The sequence below is a fragment of the Ambystoma mexicanum genome, chromosome 4p (assembly GCF_040938575.1).
Source record: "Ambystoma mexicanum isolate Mex_15411 chromosome 4p, UKY_AmexF1_1, whole genome shotgun sequence".
Classification (NCBI taxonomy): Eukaryota; Metazoa; Chordata; class Amphibia; order Caudata; family Ambystomatidae; genus Ambystoma; species Ambystoma mexicanum.
The window spans coordinates 860,091,825-860,103,816 of NC_090927.1; positions in this window are offsets into that span (position 1 = coordinate 860,091,825).

Genomic DNA, 11,992 nt, shown 5'->3' on the forward strand with positions numbered 1-11,992 from the left:
AATAGATTCCCACTATTCGAGGAGGGCCTCCACTTGAAGGCAGAGGTGCTTCCAAAGTTCGGGAATAGTACGCTAGTTCGCACTAGCAGTGGAAAGGAGAGGGACCCCCATGGGCCACTCGTGCATAAAAATGGATGGAGGCACTAGGGGCCACCAGTTAGGGTTACTCACCGGCCCTAGGCGCACTGCAGAGCAAACTTCGCCAGTTGAGTCTACTGTGGCTGCAGGTTCAAATGCGACAAAAAGGACGTCTCTGCGGCTTTCAGTTCCGGCGATACAGTGAGTATTCCCAAACAGGACAGTGGCGATTTCTCTGCTCCTGATGGATGGATCAGACCAGTTTCACTGCAGCAGGCTTCAGGGGCAAGAGGGTGTGTGGAAGTGAGGGGTCATTTGGGCCCACGCCATACTTTCAGTACAGCTTGGACCATATGCTCTACCAATGGTGGGGGATGCCTCCATCGCCCTTATGTTAATATCAGTCTTATGCTGGCATTGGCATAGATGGAGCTGTTGCGCGGGACACGTGGCATCCATTTTGTGCACCCTTGACTCATCTTTTTAACTAGGCCTCACTGCGATAATACAAAAAGGCTTCTCTCCCCTTAGCAGCGCCGCGCACACTGCGCACAGGGCCCCAACCCTTTCTCACTGTGTCTGAAAGTTTTGCAGCTCCATTCGTATATTGTTTTTACCCGAAGCGCATTCCACATAAGTGTCTTCTAAAAAGGAAAATTGAATAAAATATTGCAGCAGCCGCAATATACACTTAAGGGTGCAGCATCCAGGTAAAGTACTAGTTAATTTTTGCACTCAGAAATCGCCAAAATAGGAAGCAAAATCCGGCAAGGTCTGCAACAAGGTAAACAAAACTTTGATAATGGGCTTTCCTAAAGGCAGATCTCGTGCACTCATATTTTGAAAAAAAGGAAAAAGAAAATGGCAGACATCTTTGAAAGACGAGAAGCAGAAGAATTGTACTTACGACATAGACAGACACCTGGAGATGTACGAGCATCTCAGACCTCAACGTCAATGAGGAACTTATTTGAAAGATTAGAAGCAGTTTCCAAAAAAGAACTAGCAAAGTGGTGGGAGATGAAAACTTTAAAAATGTACATGGATATGGGAAGAATCCCATGAGGCTTAAGGATATGTATCTTCCCATCCTTCGAGGATGAAGACATAGAAGATTTGCAAGATTGGGAGACACTCCTCACAAAAACATCAAAAGATATCATGATTAGAATTATAAATCATTCAGCAATAGCACATGAGAAAGCATTAGAAGAAATAAAAGTACCAAAAGAAACCATTGAAAAATTAAATCTTCCTGAAATAACTTTTAAAAATTATCAGATATTGGATGATTATTTAAACAAATTCACAGAGGAACTGAAATCTAAAAAACAAAAAGCATTTCTAAGGGATGCAATTGATTATAAGATTGGAAGAGTATATACATATCAGAGAAAATATGACATAAAAGGAAAAACCACACCGATTTCAAAAGCTTATCCAAAAATTAAGAAAAATGTTAATACACAATCATCAACTACTCAATCATCAGATACAGAAACGAACAGTGAAATGGAAAAAGAAACTAGAAGTACCAAGTACATCGAACAAAATACAAGAATTCAATTTTTTAGAAGAATTCTGCAGGCACAAGTCCATCACAAAAGCAAATTTTCAACAAGGGATGACGAATAGAAGAGGCATGAGATCAGGTATAAGCGAAAGTACATCAACCAACTTCCCAAAAACAAGAGAGGAAAAAGAGGAGGAGAAGTAGGAATTCAAACCAGACCACAAAAGAAAAGGACCAAGTGAATTTAGTAATTAACTTAACTGGAGAACAAGTGGACAAAACATTAAATACAGTGCTCAATAAAGGATTAAACTACAGTCCATCAAACAAAGCGGATAATTTTCATACACAAGTGGATTTGTTCAAATTCTGTAGAAAATTGAAATTGAAAAAATATTTTGCTGAAGAAATGAACAAAAAAGAAAAAAGGGCAGAACAAGAAATTTCACCACTCACGGTTGAAATTGAAGAAGAAACATTGAATATCATGAACCTTACTGAGGAAAATTACACTACAGAAATGTTTTTGGAAGAACAGAATATTAATCCTTTTCAAACGGAAGGATTAAATTTGAAATTGAAATCAAAAGTAATTCCTAAAATGGCAGAAAACAATGTGATAGATGTTTTTCAAAAAATGGTTGGTGAAGATCTGAGACAAAATTATCTCAAAAATAAACCAGCAAAATTCAAACATAATCTTTCACTTAAAGAATCAAAAGCGTTTGACGCTCTTGCTAAAAACAAAAAATGGGTAACCAAATCCGCTGACAAAGGAGGTAACATCGTTCTCATGCAAAGAAAGGACTACATAACTAGAGGAAATAGACATTTGAGTGACAGGAATTGCTATTCCATACTCCAAAAAAATCCAATTAAAGAACTGCAGACTCAATGGCTTCTTATGATTAAAAACTGGGAAGAAATGGGCCTACTCTCAGAAGAAGAATACAACTACTTAGATAACACCTACCCCATAATGCCCATAATATATTTTTTACCGAAAATTCACAAAACATTCAACCAATTTCCAGTATGTAGACCAATAATATATGGCATAGGCTCACTAACAGAGAGAGCCTCACAATACATTGATCTTCATCTACAGCCGTTAACAACCAACCTAGCATCGTACTTGAGAGACAGTAAACAGTTGGCAGAAATACCTTGGGAGTAAAGCTTTATTTTTGTAACTTTAGACGTGGTGTCTTTATATACCAGTATTGAACACCTTAAAGGTTTAGAAACGACTGAGGTTTTTCTAAAAACAAGATCAATTTCATTTTTTCAACAAAACAAAATGATTCTAGAAATGTTGCATTTTGCTTTAACCAATAACATTTTCATGTTCAACAAAATAATATATAGACAAGAGAAGGGTACGGTGATGGGGGCCAAGTTTGCACCCTTATACACAAACCTGTTCATGGGACATTTTGATATCAATCACGCATGGCAACATCCAGCATTCACAGAAAGATATGTCGTTTACTGGGGACGCTATATTGAGGACATATTAACGATATGGAATGGTGACACAAGGAAACTACATGAATACATCAGTTATTTGAACACAAACGATAACATTAAATTCACAGACAAAATAAGCCCAGAGAGCATAGAATTCTTGGATTTACAAATCTACACGGATGAAGATAAGATCTTGACTGATCTATATATAAAACCTACAGCAGTAAACAAACTGTTACATGCAGAAAGTAACCATGTGAAGCACATAATTAAACATATACCTTATGGTGAAATTCTAAGAACAAAACGAAATTGCAGCTCAAAAGACAAATATGAAGAACATGTCCTACTTCTCAAAGAAAAGATTATAAAGAGAGGCTATAAAACTGAGGAAGTAGAAAGAGCCATAAGAAGAGCTGAAAAAATTCCCAGAACTGAATTGCTGAAAGACAAACCAAAGTTGAAAAATAAAGAAACAAAAGTAGACTTCATTACCACTTATAATAGTGAAGCATACATTCTAAAGAAAATTCTGAAAAAACATTGGAATATTCTACAAAGTGAGGATACGGTCAAATATAATATAGAAGCTAAACCAAGGATAATTTATCGAAGAGCTCCAACATTGAAACAAAAAGTCAGCCCAAGTCATCTCAAAGAAGATAGAACTGAGATTCTCAGTCAATTTCTAAAAGTGCCGGCACCAACAGGAACTTACAGATGTGGAAATTGTGTAACATGCAATCAAATGGAAAATGGAATTAAAGAAATAAGATTACCAAATGGAAGATATGAAAAGATAAAACAATATATTAATTGTAACACAAAATATGTGATCTATGCAATTACGTGTATTTGCAAAAAAAGATATGTGGGAAGTACTATCAGAACACTAAAGATCAGACTTCAAGAACACATAAGAGCTATTAAGAATAATGATATGAGATACCCTATGGCAGTGCAATACAATCAAGAACATCAAATAACTGAAATTAAAGAAATCAAATTTCTAGGCATTGAAAGCGTTGACACAATGGAAAGAGGAGGAAATAGAGAACTTCAGTTAAGAAGAAGAGAAGCCAAATGGATATGTACCTTGGATACGTGTCACTCTGGCCTGAACTCTGAGCATGAGAAGGCGTATTGGCTATAGAAATCTTAATTTTGAAAATAGAGTGCTAGAAAATATATAATTTCTTTTCTTATTATTTCCATGCTTTATGCCGATAATTCTTGATTTTTAGTATAATTGCTTATTCCTTTGCTGTGTATCAATATTATGGAATGCATTAAGACAAGTATAGATTGTTGATTATGTATGTAAAAAGGTTTTCTTTTTAATGGACTGATTTATCTATCTTTCCTTTTCTCACTTTCTTTTTGTTCCTTACCTTTTACCTATAAAGCTGCATCTGTCTGGTCCCATACAAATCTTTGATCCATATATAAGAGGCCTCAAAGGAAGGATACACTAAAATAAGGAACATACTAAAAGAACATACATTTATTATAGCTATATCAGAATTTTGTAATAAATAAAAATGGATGAATTAGTCTGGTATCACGGTAAAAACAGTCAATCAAAATGGGCGCTTGATGCTATGGCGTGATGCGTGACACCATCGTGTAACTTGGCGCGGTGACGTCATGCGTCACACGATCGTGGTCTTTATAAAGGACAGAAAATTTAGTAGAAAGGCAGCGCGTATCCTGGCAGACTGGAGGCAATTGTACCGGGTTGAACTGAAGGTAATTTTCTTTTGAATAGGGAAAGCAAGTAGTAGACTCTGAGCTGGAAAGATACCTTATATATTTTTGGTAATATTTAGCTTTGGGTACCATGGAGAGATTTATGGAAACCATGAATTCCACATAGAGTTTGGGTTAAACTTATGATACCTTCTCTCATTATTTACAGAAAACTTACTAAACAATATCTTCTCAAATGAGAGAGACAAAAATGAAAACGGAATAAATAAATTAGGGATATAAGTGCCTAATGAAGAATCTAGGTGAGTATAAGTAATAAGCAATGTAATCATAATTGCTCACCGCATTTCACCACCACTACCCATGATTTAAATATACATAACACAACTAAAATGTACTTACATTTTTTTTATTCTTTCATATTCTCTTTCTATTCAGTATCTCTCCTGATGAACCATGTGCACAAAACGTGGGGAAACACGTGTTGAGAGGAAATAAAATCAGTATGTGAATTAATGAATGAAAAAGGAAATTACATGTAAAAAATAAAATATCGAATGGAAATAAAATCAGTATGTGAATTAATGAATGAAAAAGGAAATTACATGTAAAAAATAAAATATCGAATGGAAATAAAATCAGTATGTGAATTAATGAATGAAAAAGGAAATTACATGTAAAAAATAAAATATCACTAAAGAAGTAATCCTGTTGATGTGACGTATATTGTTTTTACCCGAAGCGCATTCCACATAAGTGTCTTCTAAAAAGGAAAATTGAATAAAATATTGCAGCAGCCTCAATATACACTTAAGGGTGCAGCATCCAGGTAAAGTAATAGTTAATTTTTGCACTCAGAAATTGCTGAAATGGGAAGCAAAAGCCGGCAAGGTCTGCAACAAGTAAAACAAAAAGTTGAGTCTACTGTGGCTCCAGGTTCAAATGTGACAAAAAGGACGTCTCTGCGGCTTTCAGTTCCGGCGATACAGTAAGTATTCCCAAACAGGACAGTGGCGATTTCTCTGCTCCTGATGATCAGACCAGTTTCACTGCAGCAGGCTTCAGGGGCAAGAGGGTGTGTGGAACTGAGGGGTCATTTGGGCCCCCCGCCATACATTCAGTACAGCTTGGACCATGTGCTCTACCAATGGTGGGGGACGCCTCCATCGCCCTTATGTTAATATCAATATTATGCTGGCATTGGCGTAGATGGAGCTCCTGCGCGGGACACGTGGCATCCATTTTGTGCACCCTCGACTCCTCTTTTTAACTAGGCCTCACTGCGATAATACAAAAAGGCTTCTCTCCCCTTAGCAGCGCCGCTCACACAGGGCCCCAACCCTTTCTCCCTGTGTCTGAAAGTTTTGCAGCTCCATTCTCACGCTCGAGCCGGAGGCAATTGCAACAAAAACAAATATAACATCTCGCTCTTCCTCTGAGATCACTGTCCCGTGTGTGAACCGGCCTGAGCCAGACCTTGTAGCTCATCCATCTCCATAAACCTGCCCATGCCCCCTCACCTCTCTGTTGGAAAATGACTGCCAGTGTAGCCCTGTGTCCCTGCAAGGTATTCTCTTGATGTACCAGATATGTCACCCTGCCATGAAGCCCACCCCAGCATGCCCTTAGCTAAAATCGGACCTTCGTCACAGTATTTTGCCTCCTACAACTAACAAACGTCAACTTTCCCCCCAGCCTCTTTGATAAATCCAGACCCACCCCGCAATCGATGTTATCATACTGGTCAAGACCCTTAACCTGGCACCCCATATAAGTCCCAATAAGTAAGGGTGCGATTACATCAATACAATTTATTGGTTTATGGTGATTTGCTCAAAGGAGTTGTAATGACTATTATTTAGTGCAGGTTTTATGGTAGTGTATTATGTTAGCTTAGCTTAGTTAGCGGCCACCCTGCCTCACAGTGACCTGACCCTCACCCCTGCTTGGACACAGACAGATGGACCTTGTGACGCTCACCCTCCTGCCAACCCAGCAGCCAACCACGGAGGAACAGCACCAAAATGCGCCTATACAACACAAGCTTGTGTCTCCTTGTTGCTCCTGCGCCCTCAGACCCTCGGGTTTGGTGCGCATTACAAATGAATAAACTAAACTTAACTAAACTACGATTAACTTTGCAGCATTCATGTATGACATCACTTATGACACTTTCTGCCCTTATAATCGATTGTAAGTGTATTGTTTGTCAGAGCGCTCTCGGGCAGCAGAGTTCTCTGGATGCCAACTATTTATAAAGACTTGCAGCCTGTTCTCTTAGTCTCATTCCACGTTGGGGTGTGTCTAATTATTTGTATTGCACATACTAAAACGGGGATGGGCCTTTACATTTGGTGACCTCCCCCCCGCGATGTGATTTGGGACAGGTGCCCCGAGGCCCCGAGGCCCCGTGCCGTGCGGCGAGATCCGGGACGTCCCCCAGCAAAACCATTGCCTCCGCGGTCGACCAGCCATTGTGCACAATGGGAGGGTCCAAGGGTTCCTGGTTTCTGAATAACCAACTAAAAACTACTTGCCGAGGCGGGCCACAGCTTGGTTGGGGTGCGGACCAGATTGTGGATAGACAGTGAACGGTGGCTCTCGGACCACCTGACTGAACATGCGAGTACCGTTTTTGAAAGTTTCTGAGGGAGAAAAAGAGGGGTTGCAAAAGGGGAACAAATAACAGAGTTGGCAAGATAAAAGTTAGGGCAGTCAGGGTCTGTGTGAATGTTACTGATGCTTTTTCTTACCTATCCTTTATATGGCCATTAGGTTTTTGTTGAGAAAAAGAGGTAAAAGAGGTACAAGGGATCCTAGCCCGAAGGGGGTAGAAGGCGGCGCTGCGTAGCATTGTCTCGTCCAGTGCAGGTAAATAAGTGAAGATAAAGAGAAAACAGTAGGAGTCTCTCTCATATATTTAGTAGGTTCGGAGTAGTAATTTAGAATATTCTTTTTCTGTGTGAGCAGAACTCTTGGTGAGGTAGATTGAGGGGTTTAGAGGTGGGGAGTGCATGAGAAAGCAATGGTGAAGGGTATAAACTGAAACAATTAAGAAGGGGAGCAAAACGAAGGTAGTTCATGTTATATGTTCATGTGTTTTATGTTCATGTGCAACAGTGTTACATGTTGTTCTGTTAAGTAAGTGCCTATGTATTTGTGAATCGAAAAAGAATTAAGGTTGATCAGGAAAATCGGTAATGAAATGTATGAATAATATGATAAACATGTTGAATAGTGGCAAATAATGAATACCTCTTGAAATACTTTGTGGTTCCAGCAAGGTGGTGGAAGTAATAAGGTTGTTGAAATATTGTTGGCCCCAACAGTTAAGCAAGGTTGAATAAGATGTGTCACAAAATAGAGATTGTTGGCTGATTGGTTGTGTATTTATCCTCAGAAAGTGAAGTGACAAAAGATAAGTGTACAAATACACTATCATGGGAGGGACAACACCATTAGCGCCCATTTCTCAGCGTCTCCCTTTATATAGTGAGAAAATACCAAAGTATCATGATCAATGGCTGGTGGAAATAAAAGGAGACAGCATAACGCCTATTTGGCCGGAGGGAGGGTCTTTTGACAAGAGGGTATTGGATCTAGTATCTACACACTTGTTTGCGAAATACAGGGGAAAGCAACTGCAGAACAGAGGAGAAGTGCTAGATTTGTGGCGAATGTTCAAAGAAGTAGCACCTGCTGGTGGGGTAAGTAAGGATGCGATAGTTGAGAAAGAGAAGGTGCAGGAGGGAGGAGATAGGGCTACACGGGGAAAATGCACAACCACAACAGAGAATGACCCTACCAAGATATACTCATTGATGACAAGACCTGCAGTGAGATACAGTGAGCCCCTATATGTACCAACATGCACCACACCAACGACCCCGGCAACAGCGTCTGCCACTGCGCCGCCCCCGTATGAAAGAGGGCGGCTGCATGGCCCAACCAGTGCCCCACCAGTGAATTTGGCGCAGTTAACAGGAGATTTTTTTTTTTTTTATTTTTTTTTATTAAGCATATAGAGTAAATAAATGCAAACTTTTGCTTGTTTCGCTCACTTACAAAGCCAAACCATATCTTGAAGTCTTCCTTATATTTCTATGGCATTTCCTCCCATACTTGCCACTTTTTAATTGTTTATTCAAGTCCTCTTTGGTTTGGCCTAAGTATAGACATATATCAAAGGTTATGCTTTTTCCTTCGTCATGAGATCCTTTTCTATTTCACTGTGTAATTCCTGTTTGTTTTCCAATTTAACCATCATCGTTTGGAGAAAAATTCCAAGAGCTCTCATGGTTTTCTGATTAGGGTTAACGTACAAAGTTTCCCACCATAAATCAGAATCCACCCCGCACGTCGGAGTTAATGCTGGGTGTAGGAATAAATCTCTTGCTAATCTTAGTTCAGGACAAAACATTATTAAGTGTTTTAGAGATTCCACTTCCTGCTCACAGAGCCGGCACATGTTATCACTTACTGTGCCGTATTTTTTCAAATTTGTTTTTGTTCTTAGGATATTTAATCTAAATCGTAAGATTAGATCCCGATGAATAGGATTCCCACTCTTTTTCAGATAGCTAGGTAGAGTTTTTGGTACTGATCTGAGATTGTTTGAGAGTGTTTGAGATTTGGAATTGGCGCGAGCAGTTTCTGTTTTATCCCAGTCAGCACACAGTAACGCAATCTTCACCCTTTTAGGGTTATTGCATAGTGTGTCCTCAGGCATATTTAAGTTCTGTAAGAGATCTTTACATTTTTCTTTCCAACTAGACAGTGGCTAGAATTGCGCTTTTATGTTTTCGTCCTTTAAGATTTCATATTGAGGTGGACAGTCTTTGATTAGCGTCTTTCTGAATGTTAATAGGGCTTTCCATATAATTGTGGCCTGCAAGGAGTACAAGCCCAGTTCATGTCGTATTATAATCATTGGGACACATTGAGGTAGTCTCATTAGTCTTCTCCAAAATGTAGCTTCGACCTTACCCCAAAATTCTGATGGTATTCTGAGTGCTGTGTCTCCGGCATAAGCAACAGACGGAATAACTTTTGTGTTATAAAAGTCAACTGTTGGTTGGATCGAAAACTTTCCGAATTTTTGTTTCAATATAAGCGCTTGTGCCGTTAGTTGACTCATTTTACGCATTATGTGCTCTATCCACGGTCGGTCATTCCAGTCTGCACTTATTATTGCTCCCAGATATTTTGCGCTCGTTGTTATTGGGATAACTTTATTCCTGACATACCATTTGAAAGACTTTTTCTCTCTGGCTCTTGATGTTTTCATTATTAGGATTTCAGATTTTTCAGGATTTATTTCTTGATTGTTTTCTTTGACATATGTTTCTAGGGCTTCCAGTTTTTTCTGCAAACCGATTGGGGTCTTATCTATGATGATCAAATCATCTGCGTACAACAGATGCCCCACTGCTAAGGTGCCTATTTTAGGCGAACAGCCTCTCGGTATGACAAGCCAGTCCTTTATCTCCAGAATGTAAAAGTTATAAAGGATCGCTGCCATAGGGCACCCTTGCTTTAGGCCTCTTGTTGTCGGGATCGGTTTGGTTAGGTTACCTTTTTGGTTTAACCTTACTTGGATACATGTGTCAGTATGCATGGCTTTGATAGCGGCCACGAGATCTTCAGGACATCCCCTTTGCTTTAGCTTTTTCCACAGGATTTGTCTATCCACTTTATCAAAAGCGGCAGCCATGTCTATGCACGCCAGGTAAAGTTTCTGTTTTTCGCAGATGATTTTAGCCTTTAATAGGTTGAGTATGAGCAGATTTAGCCCGCAGTCAACTTTTTCAACGAACCCTGTCTGCCGATGGTCGTAGTTTCTTGAGTCTATGATCCATTCCTTTAATCTCTTTAAGAGGATACCTGCAAATATTTTGCCTATTACGTCCAACAAAGATATTGGACGATAATTCTCAGGCTTGCATCTATCTCCCTTTTTGTGAATGGGAATAATAATCGCTTTAGTCCAAGATTCCGGTATTTGTTTAGTTTTGATGATTCGTTCAAACAGTACGTAGCACATGTCGGCCCACACTTCAGGTGATTGTTTTAATATGGCGTTTGTTAGGCCATCGGGCCCAGGTGCCCGCGAACTGCTTGCCTTGTTGATTAGTACAATGATTTCCGATTTCTCGAATGGAATGTTCCAAGGAGTCTTGTCCGTGATTATTTGCGTCTGAGCCTCTTCTAGCATCTCTTGGCTATACGCTTTTTTGGAAATATTGGATCCATTTTCCTTCGTGAATCGGGTTTATCTGTTCTATTCCTTGTGGTACGCTTGTTTGATTCATTAGGGCCCACATGAATTTAGCGTTTTTATTGGCGGTAGCTGACAGCATCTCTTCAGAGTCTCTTTGAAACAGTAAGGCCCTGTGAGATTTGGCCCAATTCCGGTAGGCTTTTTTTAACATTGCCCTTTCTTCACATGCCCCCTCGGTGTTCAGTTTGTTTAGAGCTCTTATCTTTATTGCTAGCTTTGATTTTCTTTCAGCCAGTTCAGAGTTATATTTATGCAGTCGAGGAATTTTTGGCTGTATCTTGTGACCCGATTTTACTCTGAAGGTGGAAAGACATGTTTCGTATTCAACTCCCATGTTAGTTGTTAGTTTCCAGCGTTCTATGGTTTTTTTGAGCTTCGATGTCATTTTTGGTGCTATTCGTAATCTGTTAAGGCCATTGTTCGTTTCAACCTTGTAAGGCCAGTTTTTTTGGTAGGCCGATGCACTTTCCTGTGGTTTGATTGTAGATACACACGTAAGGAGAAGTATTTTGTGGTCGCTTTTGCTTGTTGGAATTATATTCAGCGAAGAGATTGTTTTGAACGTTTCTCTATCCACAAAGAAATAGTCCAGGGTTGCGTTTTGATTATATGAAGCCCATGTGACTGCTCCTTGTCGGTCGCCGTTCACATTTCCATTTACCTGCAAGAGGTCTCGACTATTCATCTCCGCTAACCATCTTTTCGTACGCGTTGCTCTCTGTTGTGAGACTCCTCTTTGTTCAACATGAGACTTCTTTATACAGTCTATATTGAGATCACCACAAATGATTAATGTGGGTTTCTCAAATTCGGCTCTCAGTTTGTCAATGTGTTGAAGCACAGTTCCTAGGAACTTCTCTCCATCCTTAGCTTTAGGATTCCAGTAAAGATTAATAATAATTTGATAATGCTTCTTGGATTGATGAAAGCCTCCGTTATAC